A 15,279-nucleotide genomic window follows, 5' to 3' on the forward strand; every position below is an offset into this window, starting at 1 on the left:
CGACATCTGCACAGCATCTTGAGTGTAGGTAGGGTGGAGGCAGAAGGAGTTGTCCCTGAATCCAAGAGACTAGAGTTTGGAACTGGGCTCCTAACCTAGTGACCTTGAAGACGAGCCTGTCCTGAGATCTCGTGCCCCCAGGAAGTGTAAATTGTGAAAAGGCACACTCCCATGAATGCCCTCATTGCATTTGGTGGGATTAAAGGAGGGGGTTCAGACTAGCGGTTGGGAAGGAGGTCCCTTAGTCAGTACCAGCAAATGCAGGTCTTTATTGTAGATGTGTAAGATTTTCATCTAGTAGCACCTTCCTGGGTGCCTCCCCTTCCTGCCTCCGCCCCTGCCTCTCATTCCAAACCACCTAGTATTGGGTCAGCCTGCCCAGGACTGAACAAAAGCAGTGATGACTTAAGTTAGAGAGAAGCCTGGCATTGGCCGTGTGGGTGGTGGGACAGCCCCGGGCTATCACTAGGATACGATCAGTCACTGGTCTTTCTGATCTACCATCTGGAACTTGCCTTTCCCCAGATGACTCCACAGACCAAAATGGCTGCTGAAACTCCAGCCAGAAAATCTAAATTCTTCATCTTGACAGTAGGAGGAGGTAAGGTTCTGCAGTCACCCTATTAGGAAAGAGGATGAAAGTGAGTGAGGACCAAAAAAAAAAAAAAAAAAAAAAAAAGGAAAAAAAGAAAAAAGAAAAGAAAATTACCTGTGTCGTATGTAACACCCACTCCTTTCCCCACTGCTGTGGAGCTTTTCCGAAGCTGCTACCAGGTAAGCTTCTCCATGTACAGGCATAGGTCTCGTGGTCTCTCCTAGCTGCAAATGTAGCCTTGTCTCTGGGCTGAGATATAATAGGGCTTTCAGTTAAGCAGGATAAAAAGAAGATCTATCTATTCCTAACCAGCAGGATTGGCTATGGCCCGGGGACCGGGGGTGCCCATCAGTGCCTTTCCATTACATATGATGCAGAACGCTATGGAAGAGGTAATCCGTAATCCCGTGTTCTGTATGGATCACAGGTGGAGGGACACAGTCCCACCACCCAGAACACAGAACACAGCAGCACAGAGCAGCACCGGCCTAGCAAAGAGTGAGCCTCTCCCCCCCCCCCACCCACCCAGGGAGAGACTGCTCTGGCCTCTGGCTAGGCAGGAACCTAGTCACCTCTTGACCCAAAGCACATTTACATCTTGCTTGTGCTGACTCAAGGACTCAACTCCCATGAGGGCAGCTGCTCGTTGTAATGGATGCGCTAAGGTTAAGCTGATGAGGCGCTGGGGGCTCCTTTCCGCTCCCTGAGCTGCCTTGTTCATGCAGCCTCCTTGGAGGGTCTCAAAAGTGCCGTCCTTACCTGAACTCTCCCCTCCCCCATCAATGTTTCTTATATTCCCTCCTCCAAGAAACCCCTGCTTAGTCTTGAAGCCCTGACACCCAAATCCTCCCTCTATAGACTTTCCCCCTACTCTTCTGCAGTCCTTTGATCCTTGGCCTTAAAGAGCTCTCTCCCTTTACAGCAGGTCTTCACCACCCCCTTCCCATCACATAGCTGGGAGGACCTAGAGGGAAAATCCCATCCCGCCCACACAGACTCCCACGGGTGACCTTTTGTTTGTGGCTGGATGACTGAATGAAAGCAGCCAGAGTGAGATTTCGTTTCTATGCAAACTAAATCCGAACAGGACTTTCTGAGCAGGGCTGTTGGGTGTGGACCCAGGGCTATTTCCACCAGCTCTGGATAATAGCTCTCTCCTACACCGATCGTTCACAATGCCTGGCACATGGTAGTAGTGCCTCACTCGTTGCTGCTGGCTCGAGGGAGGGTAGTGGTCTGGGTACTCTCCGACTCTGAAACACTCTTTTCTTTTATTCCGTGGCAGCGCTGTGCCGTGGGGTGAGACACGCTAAACTGGCAGCTTTTTGTTTTCCAGGAAGAGTAAAGAATTCTGCGTTGCTTTGCTGTGACTGCTGTTCTGAAGTGAGTGCGATTGTTACCATCAGGGAAGGAACAGAATGTGGACATCAGAGCCTTGCCAACAGCCAACTTTGCATTCCCAGGTGAGATGAGGCTGGCCCAAAGCCCCAAGCAACACAGAAAGAGATGGAGAGAGGGCTGCCAAGAAGGCTCAGTGAGTACAGGCACTTGCGGCTAAACCTGATGAGCTCCACTCCTAGGACTCACCTGGTGAGAGGAGAGAACTGACTACTAAAGTTGTCCTCTGTCCTCTGCATGTACCATAGCATGCACCACCACAACTACCACCCTGGCACACACATGCACAATTTCTTTTTTTTTCTTTCTTTTTTTTTATTCGATATATTTTTTATTTACATTTCAAATGATTTCCCCTTTCCTAGCCCCCCCACTCCCAGAAGGGAGAGGTTTTATTAAAAAAAATCAAGAGAGAGGTAAGAGGCTGGAGAGAGGTAAGAGGCTGGAGACAGGTAAGAGGCTGGAGAGAGGTAAGGGGTGGGAGAGAGGTGGAGGGAAGCATTAAGATTATGGGTTGTCAGAGCAAGTAGTGGTTTGAATAAAAATGGTCTCTAGAGTCTCATAGATCTAAATGCTTGTTCACCAGGGAGCGGCACTATTTGAAAGGACGAAGAGCTGTGGCCTTGTTGGAGAAAGTGTGTCACTGGGGGTGGGCTTCGAGATTTGAAAGGTCCAACCCAGACCCACTGGCTCTCTCTTTTTCCTGCTGCCTAAGGATCTGGATGTAGACCTCTCAGCCCCTCCAGCACCGTGTCTGCCTGCATGCCGTCATGCGCCCCACCATGATAACGGACTAAACCTCTGAAGCTGTGCAGAAGCCCCAGTTAAACGGTTGCTGTGATTCTGATATCGCTTCATGGCAATAGAGCTCTGACTAAAAGTGAAACAGGACTTCAAACTCCATGGGTGTTACTCCATGGGTAACACATGTTACAAAACAGAATATTCCAGAAGTGCCACACACTGTGGGAGGAGGCAGTGCCACATAGTAGCCATAGTAAGGGCTATGCAGCTGGAGAGCAGGGCATTTATAACCCCTGCCTTGCTGCCCAGCCTCAGTAACCTGCTATTTTTCCCAGAGTGTCTTTCCATCTTGAAAAAAAAAAAAAGTCAGTAAGTCAGTCCCTGCCTGTGTGTACCTGGTCCAGTTTTCTGTGCTGGGATACAAGGACCTGGAAATCTTAGCAGGTGCCCTCTGGACTCAAATCCACACCAATAATATAAGAGGTAAGAAAAGAAACAGTGAGGCCTGGTGAATAAGCCTACAATCTTACCTTTGTTGGAGGTTGAGGCAGGAGGATCAAGTTCAGAGCCTGCCTGGGCTACAGAGTGAGTAGCAGGCCAACCGTGGCAGCTTAAAGAGACCTTGTTGCAAAATCAAATACACAAAAAAAGGCCAGGGTGTAACTCCACAGTAGGCGGTTGTCTACCTCACACAAGGCTGTGGGCTCAAGTATTGGCAACTCCCAAGGAGAAAGAACAGAAGAGATACAGGAAGTCTTGGCTCACGTCTTGTGAGAGCCAGGTGGGACTGTGGCTATGTGGAGCTGCCTGGAACCACACAGCTGAGGAACTGGCTCCACTCTGTGAGAAATGACATGTCAAAGAGGCGGTGAACTGAAACACGTCAGCCGTACACTAGAATATTATCCAGCCACAAAAAGGGAGTGATGTGTCCATACTTGTGTCAGTATGGGAGAACCTATATATATATATTTAAAAAACCCCTCATGCTAGGTGACAGAAGCCAGACACAAAGAACATACTGGGCATCACTTCATTTACATGGGACACCCAGAATAGGCCATGGATGCAGATAGAAAGTGCATACCGAAAGGAGGCAGAAATAGGAAGCATAGGGCTTAATGGACCTGGAGTTTCCTTTTGAAAATGTGTTTGAACTAGGCAGGGGTGCTTGTGTACAGGGGGCCAGTTCTAAGTTCTACTGCCTTGTTCCTGTGTAGTGGTTAGTTTTATGTGCGAATTTCACTTCAAGTTTTAAAAATATTTCCCTCTAAAACTGGAGGTCCCCTGATCTTTCATAAATAGGAAATGAGCTAGAAAAGCTATGCAGCCCTCACCAAGATAACATCCAGTCATGGGTTGTCAAGCGGCTGCCCAGGGGGAAGGGGCTCGCTGAGCAAAAGCTAGGAGCCCAGAGAACAGTGGACAGGAAGGCGCCACAGAGGGTTAATCTTTTTTTTTTTTTAATAGTCATGCCATTCTTTTTTTTTTCTTTTTTAATTTTTTTATTCGATAAGAGGGTTAATCTTTAGGGTGAGGATTCCCTGTCTGCTCTAATGGCATTTGGGGCGAACAGGCCTCCTCTGAGCACCCCCAGCAAGGCCTTTCACACCTTGTCTCCAGGTCTCTGGGGTGTGTAAGGCCACTAACTGATCTTAAAGTGTGATTTAATTGTCAAATGCTGGGCTCCATCTAGAAACCAGTAACAGCCTACCAGACATAGCCCAAATTCAGACAGCTACTTACCCCACAGCTCTCCCCTTTGTCCCTGCTGATCATGCCCTTTACTTTTGGGTGGATAAAGAATGATCTCCGAATAGTTCACACATGAGCTATCTCCCTTGCAGCTGGGTGAGGTCACAAGAAAGGACGTCCAGGATATGAGCTGGAAAGTAGCTGGCCAGAGGGCCAACCACAACCCATGTCTGGATTTCTTTTGCACAAAGGGTTAAATTATTCATATCAGAGCCTTGTAACTGCAGTTTCCATAAAAGGTAAAGAACGCAGTTGATCTTGTAGACTCTGTCCTCGTTAACATTAACTCTCACTCACCCAGCCCAGAAATATCTGAGAGGGAAGCCTTGATTGAGAAATTACCTAGGTCAGATTGAGCTGTGGGCGTGTCTGTGGGAGTCTGCCAACTGTGGGCAGCGCACTCCCTAGACAGGGAGTCCTAGGCGGTATAAGAAAGCTATCTAAGCATGAGCCTATTAACAAACCAGAGAACAATTGGGCAAGCTGCCTTCCTCCACAGGCTCCAGCCTTGAGTTCCAGGCCTGACTTCCTTCAACCATAGAATGTGACCTCCAAGAGTAAGCCAAATAAAACCTTTCCTTCTCTAAACCATATCAACCTTTAGTGTTTGGTCAGAGTCCCCATTCCCTGAAGAACTGGCTAAGGGAACCACCAATGTCTAGCCAAATCAACCCCATCTTTTCTTTCTAGAAAACAGCAAGAACTTTGCGGAGGGAGTTCAGGCAAGATGATGATCATCTCTGAGCCAGTTAAACAGCTCCCCGGCCACAGGAGTTTCTATAACCACAAGAGAGTTAAGAAAGACACCATCTGTCCCTGTGTCCCTTTGTGCAGTTATGTCTAAAACACGATTGCAAAGTGTATGTTTTTCAAGATATTTCTTAGTGTATGCAAAGAGGAAATTAATCTTTGGTGTATTTTATTGGGGCCAGGGGGCATTGCCAGGGCATGCAGTGACGTCAGAGGAGTTTTAAAGTCAGTCCTCTCTTCCCACCGTGTGGGATCTAGACCGTCAGTCTCAGTGGCACGTGCCTTTATCCCCCGAGACTTCTTACAAGCCACTTACCTCTTTCTCCATCCTCCTCCCACTCCTCTGTTTACATAGATGGGTTCATCTTATGTAAAATGTGATACTAATCTTGCTACATCTAAGCATGCTTGTTGAGTCCATTAGTGCCCGCTGGTGCATGGGGGAGTTCAGAGGACCTTTGGTGGTCCTCATGCCCAATCTTAACCAGAGATGATGCGGAAGAACATTCCCCTCTTTGCCCACTGAGAAAGACCCAGAACTACAGCTGTCACAAAAAGGCTTCATTCAGCTGCCTAATGGCTCCATGGACCAGCTCTTAGCCTGCTAACTTAGATGTTTTTTTTTTTCATGCAGACACCCACTGGCTTTAACCTTCAGATTCAGGCACACTGCCCAAGCAGTCTCAGATCACCAAAAAATGAGTAAAACTGGATGGGAACATTCAGCTTGACTTTCAGTAGGCCAGAACATCATCCTAATTCACAGGCACAGTCAAGGCTGCTTCATAGCCTCTGCTCTGCTCTAATATCCCTGAGGTTGTGTGCAGCCTAAGGTAAGGACCAGGGGAAAAGGAAGGGTGGAGTCAGATCAGACCCTGGTGGGCTCTCACTGCATCATTGGGCTTCTTTGAAAACAGCATTTCTTCTGCAGAGACCCAGTGATACAAGGCTAGGAATAATGTGTTTATCAACTGCTGTGTCCTGACACCTAGAACCTACTTGGCACACATTGTGCGTTCAGAATAGTTTAATGACTTTGTTTATAAGCGCCCCTGAATATCAACATTCTGAAATCCATCAACATCACCAGCATTTTCTCATGAAGGAGAAAACGCCTCCAGGCGTACACAGAGGCTTCGACTGACAATGTAGCAATAAAGCAGTTCTACACTGAAGATATGGGAAATTGAGCATGCCCTTAATGCGTGCAACACCACCCCAATCCTCTGCCTCAGCTCAGCTCAGCCACACAGCAGACTACGCAGGAGCAACTGCTTCTGTGAGCACCCAGCCAGACAGAGCTTCAGCTATAGAAAACACCACCTCATTAGCTCAGGGGAAAGGTTAAAATTCAAACTAGAAGTATGTTTCCCATTGAGAGAGAGAGAGAGAGAGAGAGAGAGAGAGAGAGAGAGAGAGAGAGAGTCCATAATAAAATAGAATGATCTTCTTCTTTCTCAGCTGGCTGCTCCCTCTCTGGCCTTGACCCCGGGGTGGACAAGGTGGACAAAGGGGGGGGGGTATAGAGGGACATGTGGAGGCAGTCAGATACTGCTCTGAGGAACAGAGAGGGTGAGACAGATAAGTTCCCCTGTTTCAAAACTTCAGCCCAGCCTTCTTCCTCAACCCTCCCGTCCTTCCCTGTTTTGGATTCTATTATCACCCCATAGTTCTCCAAACTCAGAATTTAGGTTCATATGATCAACACTAACGGTCAACTGTATGAAAAGACTGGCCTATCGTCAGGGAGAGGTTTCCATCATGATACATCTCATTCAACTTCTAGAAAAGATGAGACGACAGTTTGGCTGTAAACGAATATTTCAGACTATACATATACCTTTCCATCAGGCGTGGTTCTTTAGAACTGTATAGACATTTGAACAAGTGGATAATTGTTGTGAACTCTTTCCCATTCTGGAAGACAGGGAGGCCTCAGGTCCATCTGCAGCATGGAAGGCTCTACACTACAATAGGAAAAACAGACCATATACAGTGTTATATATTCGTATGCATAGGTTCAAAAGGAAGGAAATTGAATAGACTGTCGACATCAACATCATCCTCACTATCGCCTGCATGGTCCCCAGGCACTGTGTAACACTTGTCTTCTCAGGCAGTTTTGCATGAGTCTCATAGGTTAACAAGGAAATCTCTCTTTGCTTTCCCTCTATTTGCCTAGGAGACACAGCTTTGGTAAGGCAAGGGCCCATACTCAGACACCAGCGAAGGGAAATTTTTATTAAGGACAGAACTCTGGGCAGTATAGGAGTCACTGCAGAGAAGTTGGAAACAGAGCTTTGGAAATGAATTCTAACTCCAGGTCCCCTTGTATCCTGGGACTCACTCTTATGAAATCTGACTCTTAAGCCTGAGTCTGACTTGCTTCAAACAATAAATACAGCAGACGTGATGGAGTATCACTTCCAAGATTAAATAACCAAAGATAGACAAGCTTCTGTCTCCAGGGTACTTTCTCTTTCTCCTGTGGCTTGCTCACCCTGGAGGCAGTGAGACTGCATATCATGAAAGACTAAGGCCTGACACAACCGTGTGAGTAAGCTGGAGATGGACACAGCCACCCAGCTGTGGTTTGTGGGGTCTGAATGAGAATGGACCCCATTCAAATATATGTCCTGTGCTCATATATTTGAATGCTTGGTTCCCAGTCAGTGAAACTGTTTGGGAAGGATTAGGAGGTGTGGCCTTGTTGGAAGAAGTAGGTCACTGGGGTAGACTTTGAGGGTTTAAAAGCCCATGCCAGGCCCAATTAACTGTCTCTGCCTTCTGTTTGTGGATCAGATGAAAGATCTCAGCTAATGCTCCAGTGCCATGCCTGCTTGCCTGCCTGTCATGCTCCCCATAATGATGGTCCTGGACTCAACCCTCAACAACTATGTGCCCCTAATTAATTTTTTAAAATTATTTTTAATCAGGGTTCTCTAGAGGAGCACAACTGATAGAATAAATGAATCAACCCATCAATCTCTATATCTATATCTCTATATACATCTGCATATATATACATGTCTATGTACATACAGCCATTCATTCATTCTATCAGTTGTGTTTCTCTAGAGAACCTTGACTAATATAGACACCATAACCAAGGCAACTTTACACCTATATTTGTATCTATGTGTATATCTATATCTATATATGTGTAGATTCAGATAGATAGATAGTTTGATAGATAGATAATAGGTAGATAGATAGATAGACAGATAGATAGATAGATAGATAGATAATAGGTAGATGATAGATAGATAGATAGATAGATAGATAGATAGATAGATAGATAATAGGTAGATGATAGATAGATAATAGGTAGATAGATAGATGATAGATAGATAGATAGATAGATAGATAGAAAGAAAGATAGAAAGATAGAAAGAAAGAAAGAAAGAAAGAAAGAAGGAAAGAAAGAAAGAAAGAAAGAAAGAAAGAAAGAAAGAAAGAAAGAAAGAAAGAAAGAAAGAAAGAAAGAAAGAAACAGATTTATTAGAATGGCTTACAAGCTGTATGACCCAGCTAGTCCAACAATTGCTGTCTACCAATGGAAATCCCAAGAATCCAGTGGCTGTTGAGTACCCAAGGCCAGAATATGGAAGAAGCAGGCTCCAAGGAAGGAACAGATGTGGCAGTGAGATTAAGCAAGCAAAAACAGCCAGCTCCCTTCTTCTGTGTCTTTTGCAAAGGCTAAGTAAGTGTGGGTTCTTTAAATCTTCCATTGCGTGTCCTAAGTCTTGCCATCCTTCTTAAAATATCATTAACAGAGAGAAGAAAGGAATGGAAGCCCTATGTCTTGTTCAGCTATGCCATGGCATCCATAGTCTCAAAATACAGTGACTAAAACACAAGTGTTCATAAAGATGGGAGGAAAACGCACTATTAGATGATTGGCAATTTTGCGTAAGTTGCTACTTCTAGTCTCAGCTCAGCAACACACTGAGGGCAAATTTTTCCTGGCAGGCCTTGCTAAGAATAATATTTCATAGCACCCAACATTTATCATGGAGTATAAAAGTAAACAAATCTTTATTTATTACAATGTTCCAATAAATAACACATTAATACGATGTGTGAAGGCCAGAAGCTACAAGTCAAACGAGCAGCCTGACATTAATAGGGAAAACTCACGGCTCCTCTCGTAATTTATGGATTCGTGCAGAAATCGGAGCTCATTTCAGAATCAGCTTCAAGGGCTGTGGGAACAATGACGGCAGCTGCTGAGAGGCTGTGAGGGCTCATTCTTCACTGTCACATGCAGGCAGGACCCTTATTTAGTCCACCTAGCTTCTCAATTCATTATACAAGGCCTTTAACTGGTAGCCCAAGGCAAGCTAGAAGGCTCACATTGTGCCTTAATCTAGAGTAGTAATCTATTTAAAAGCTTCCCCCCCCCCCAACAAGTGACTGTTTGCTTAATTCCAGTTGTAGATGAGAGGGGTTGGAGGGAAAGACTTCTCAGAATACAGAATGAAAGTATATTGTCTGCATGGGGTCGCAGAGGAGATCCCATGAAGTTGTTGGACTGCTTCCCTGTGAGACTCATGAGGACCCGCTAAAGGTGTATGATTAAAGGCCCCAGCATTGCATAAACTGGGGACACAATTCCCCAAAAGTTACTGACATGACAAGGACACTACTTTTTCATCTTTTCTTTAAGTCTGGTTTAAACTCAGAAATAATGAGTCTGGGCTTTCTGTATGATTTGTTTCCCTGTATCAGACAGAGGAATGGTTGTCGCTAGGGCCTTGCAGAAAGCTCATAGGCAGTGTTACCCTAGGGCCTGGGAGCATTATCTGGAATTTATTTTGGCAATAGCATCGCTCCCTCCAACCCCTCAGCTCCCGTCTCCTTCCCTCCATGTCTGCATTCCCCACCTCTCCCAGGACAGAACTTTATAGGTCTGTAGAATGGGATCCCAGTTATGTGTCCAGCAACATTTCCTTTGTTTCTCAAAATTGTATCCTAGATAGCAGCATTCCCAAATTGGATTCAGTTGCCACCATCAAAGGAGGGCAGTCCATATAATTACTCAGAGATGGTGTTCAGAAGTCTTTGGGAGAGACAGGCTCTAGGTTGTCTCTGCTGATTCATTCGTGAGCCTAGTCAGTAGGTAAAATGTTCAGCTAAGTGGCCAGTCCCAAGGAGCATTGTATGCATTTCCATCAAGGGGCTCTGGATATGTCAGCAGAGAGGACCTAGCAGCTGGAAGAGCTGCTCTTTTCCTCATATTCATGGCTCTATTTACAGATGCTGAAAAAGAAAATTCCCATGCTCCTGTGCACCAGGACCCGTCCAAGAGAGAAACTAAATACTTCCTTTAGAGGGCATTTGTATGTTCTCCCAGCTTCTCCAAGCCGAGATACCATGTCTGGGCAAATAGCTATTGCCTGTGCATAAAGAGAGACCAGAAAAGATTCCTCAAAACCAAACATGCATGTACTCACACACAGAAGAATCAGGGAGGAAGGAGATACAGAGAGCTTTTAAAAAAATCAGTCTACTTCTTTAGCCTTCAAAAAATGAAAACACATTCTGAAGAGAGCCCATAATTGGCCTCAAACTTGGGACTTGAACTCTGCTAGAATTTCTTGGGCCAGATATAGTTGCTCATGTCTTGACCAGCAACTAGTAGCTGGAGGTAGGAAATCAGGAGTTCAAGGTCATCTTTAGCCAATCACTCAATCAATCAATCAATCATCAATCAATCAATCTATCAATCAATCAGTCAAAATGCCCTTAGTTCCTGAATGTCAACCAGCCAGATCTTCCTTACATCTGAAATATGTATGATCAAATGCATTCCACAAGGGAACTTTGAAATGTGCCATCCCTAGGCATAGAAGTGGAGTTCTAGAGCTATGCAAAAATCACCTGAAAATATATTTCCTTCAAGTAGTCAATGGCATAGAGCGATGTTTCAATCCCATTGTTAATTTGAAATAGTTAAAATCACACTCCTGCTCCCAAATTAGAGGCCTTTTTGTTTTGTGGTCAGAAGATACTCTAGCTTCCCCCTGGTATCCACAGGGAAGCAGTGCCTCAGGCAGGGCCTGGGTCTCTTTCCCCAAATGATCAAAGAACCTCTCTTTTCCATTCACACCTCTTTTTGGCCTTCACAATACCAGTCCCTTCCATTTTCTCCCATCTCACTACATGCCCCAGAGACAGACATGCTTTCCTGGAAACTGACTTTCCTTTGAGCCAGAGCTTTCTCTAGGGCCAGTTCCAATTGCATTTGTGATGTGGGTACTGTGGGGAGGGTAATTAGCATTGCCATAGCTGTGACAAAATACCTGGGAGTGGGGCCACATATAAGGAGGAGAAGTTTGTTCTGGCTCAAAATGTCCCTCCATGCCCATTTGGCCCCCCTGTTTTGGTGCCTGTGCTGAGGTAGAACAGCATGGTTGGGGGAGGTGGGGTGTCACAGGGTGAAACAGAGCTGCTCACTCCATGTGGCCAGGAAACAAAGAGAAAAAGAGACAGGGGTGACAGTGTCCTCTTTAGGGACACAGCTCCACTGATGTAACTTCCTTCCATTGAGTCTGTCACCTCTTAATAGCTAGTGACCAAGAGTTTAACGTGGGGGGAGATTAAAGAACTAAACGTCACATGAAGACAAATGCACAGAGGACATGTCCATAATTGTCACCATCCACAGAATTATGACTCCAGCTATTCAGGCTTGCAGAAAGACTGGTTTCTCTCTCTCCCAGAACTCATTTGCAAGGCTCTTTGTAGAGTCACCTCTGTAGCATCCCATGATTCCATTCTCTCTTATCCAACCTCGAGTTTTGAGTCCCTTCTTCCTATCAAAAATGCAAACTATATGACATCTGACCCAACTGTTGACAGCCCTCAGCCACCCAGACATGAGTCACAACATCTCAGGCCTCTTTCACAGCCTTGCTGAGCTGCCCAGAAGAAAGAAGTGAGAATTTTCCCACGACTGCAGTGAATGAATACGGTTGACCCCAGGAACCAAGACTGCAATGACATTTTACAATCTCACAGTTTCTCTCCTTTGGGGAACATAAATTTCCATCTCTGCAGCTAAAACCCACCTAGAAAACTTGGGGGTAAGAGCAAATCCATTAGTTTTATGTGAGTAGCTACACCAGAGTGGAAAAAAGTATTCCAAGTGGGACCAGCTGGTGTGGGGCACCAGTTTCCGTCCTGTCAATAATGTTCTTCATGGTCCTCAGCTTGCCGCTTCTTCCATCAGGACCCTCAAACTGTGAGTTATTGTGTGTTGCAGTGGGGGTAAGGGGGTTAGTTCATGAAGGACCCACTGAGGCCTCAAAGGCACGTAAGCTGTGACAAACAAGGCCGCAGCATACATAATCGATCATGAACAAGCCCAGAGAAGAGGCGGATTCCTTCCTGCCAAGATCCTTGGCCTTGGCAGAATTTCTGTGTGAACTCAGAGGCAGATCCCAGAATTCTGTCCAGGCCTTTAAAGCTTCAAAGACTTGACACTGATGTGACAAAACAGCATAAAGAACAGAGAGAGTGGCTTCTACTTTAAAGTCTGTAGTAAAAGAGGTTTGGCAGTTTACAGGAGGAGGGGGGTCTAGAGCAAGGTCTGCAGGGTTGTCAGTCACCGGATGAGTTCAGCAGAGGAGGAGAGTCAGAAATGAAATGCCTAAGCCATGGGTGACTCAAGGGCCCAGAAAAGGCTTTAAAATGAAGTGGCAAGGCCTTAGTTCAAGATTTTAGACTCAAAACATTTAGAGCTGATGGTAACTTTAAATTTTTCTAACCTTACTTTTAATGATGGTTCCTAAACCCTTTAACCTCCTTTTAGTCCTACTACCTACCAGAGGAAGTTGAAAAGGGGGCTGTGGGGGAGGTGCATCGTGAAGTAGACCTGCTAAGAAAGGTTCTTTGGAGCAAGCCCTGTCTGTGTTGCCTGGACGTTAGCAGTTCAGTTCATAGGTTAGCAGGCAGTGACAGCTAGATCCACTTGCAAACTCTTAAGAGATACATACACCAGCAGACCAGTCTGGTAGAGTTGGGTTAGCAGCCTCCGTTACATGACCTAGCAGAGACAGCCAGGCCTCAGTCTTGGCTCAAATCAGCAGGAGGGACACCAAGAAAAGTGTGCCTCTCTCAGGAAAGCAAAGATCAGTGAAGACAAGAGACCCACAGCGTTGCACAGCCAGCTGTACCAGCAAGCCACGCTCTGTCTCAGGCTCTCTGTGGAGTCCTATTTATACCCTCCAAACATCGCGTGTCCTCCACACGCCTTGCCTCAGCACGTGCATCCAATCAGCCCAAGTTTGCAGAGTCCCTACAAGTGGAACTCAACTACACAATGTAAGGCAGACCAATACATGTGTGTTATTAGCAAAGAATCCTTCATCCCATGTCCTTTCACATGCTTGCTTTAGTAGATCATCCTCCTTCCTGTGTCTGCTTCAGCAAAACGTTCCTTCACTTGTCTGCCTTAGTCTTTCACACCTCTGTCCACTTTAAGGAAACATTCCTTCACGTGTTTGCCCCAGCAAAACACCATCCAACAGACTTTCCAAAGAACCCTTCAGTTTGCACTTTAGCTGGTGATTCTTAGGAGGGTCTTACCTCTGGAGAGACTCAACTGGCAGGAAAAGAAAAGAGAAGAGAGGAGAGGAGAGGTGAGGGGAGGGGGAGGAGGAGGGGGGAGGGGGAGGGGAGGGGAGGGGAGGGGAGGGGAGGGGAGGGGAGGGAAGGGAAGGGAAGGGAAGGGAAGGGAAGGGAAGAGAAGAGAAGAGAAGAGAAGAGAAGAGAAGAGAAGAGAAGAGAAGAGAAGAGAAGAGAAGGAAAGTTGTGCGAAAGCATATATAAGTCAGATATAGAAGATTGCTTGGAGCTATAGAAGGTTCTGGAGCAGAATAGGGATAGGCAGGAGCAGAGCTCACAACAGTTGTCACCCTGGCACCTGAGAAATCTAGAAAGATAATGGGAATGGAAGAAGCAAGGAGAGGAGCCCATGAGGGAATAAAAGACCAGATTGGTGTTTGCAACTTGGGTTTCTAGGCCCAGAGATGCCATGGAGAGGAAATGTTGCACAGGAAAGACAAGAGAACCAAGCAGGACAGGGGAGTTGGGTTAAAGATCCAGACCTGGATTTGAACTGGAACAGTTTAGGGAAAGTGGCCAAAGCTGTAAGGCGGGATCCTGGGAGCTGTGGCAGGCCCTCGAAGTGAGCTCTCTGGCAGCAGTCTCTGGCCACCCATGAGAAAAGCCCTAGGCTTGGATTTGAAGCTCACACAGCAGCGTGGCAATCCATTCTGCCCCATGCATAGGTGGACTTGTAATACTTGTTCAAATTCAGAAGCTCTGTGGGGCCCCGGGGGGGGGTGCGGGGGGACCTGGGGAAAGATCCCCAGTTTGTGGGAATTCATGGTTGATTTCTTCCTTCCACACCAGGCCACCCCAGACTTTGAACATGGCGACTGCCCTCAGGACAAACATGGTGGGAGGGGCTCAGTCATTTATTCTTCATTTTCTAAGAATTTGGTATATCTGAGTTTGGAGAAGGAACACTTACCAGGGAAGTTGTGAAATCAAGGGAAATTACAAAATGCTCAGAAGCGGTTCAAGCCAGATCTGTAAGAGCTTTGGAACCCACAGACTCCGGAACTGGTCAGAGAGATGAGCTGGTGGATAGGTAGAAGCCATGCTATCTTTGGCCTGATCCTGTCTCTTTGGATAACAGGCCACAAAGCTGCTTCTGTGCACTTAATGTCTTTCTGGCTTGGTTTTCTAAGAGTAAAATCAACCCCACTGTGCCTAGCACAGGAAGCCCCTCAGGACTTTCATTTCTCCTTCCTACACCTGGCAAAATGTGAATGAATTTCCACAGCCCCCACTGCCCCCCATCCATTCTCTAAGCCGAAGATAAAATCAGTCACTTGAACTTCCACATACAAGTTTGGACATCTCAGCAGAGATTTGCTTTCAAATCCATGCAGAAGAACACATGATAGGGGGAGGAGGGGGAAGACCTGTTAGCCAAAATGTAGCACACTGTCTTCATGATATGG

General features: G+C 46.1%; 1 long non-coding RNA gene across 1 annotated transcript; it reads right to left on the bottom strand.

The window, feature by feature from the left end:
* Nucleotides 1-517: 517 nt before the first annotated feature.
* On the bottom strand, nt 518-14,533 carry LOC127685892 (uncharacterized). The gene is made up of 4 exons (XR_007977941.1): nt 14,356-14,533; nt 7,083-7,209; nt 710-844; nt 518-620 (listed from the first exon to the last, which is right to left on the bottom strand). It is a non-coding gene; the product is annotated as an uncharacterized LOC127685892 (long non-coding RNA).
* Between the last annotated feature and the right edge of the window lie 746 nt (nt 14,534-15,279).

The sequence above is a fragment of the Apodemus sylvaticus genome, chromosome 5 (genome assembly GCF_947179515.1).
Source record: "Apodemus sylvaticus chromosome 5, mApoSyl1.1, whole genome shotgun sequence".
Classification (NCBI taxonomy): domain Eukaryota; kingdom Metazoa; phylum Chordata; class Mammalia; order Rodentia; family Muridae; genus Apodemus; species Apodemus sylvaticus.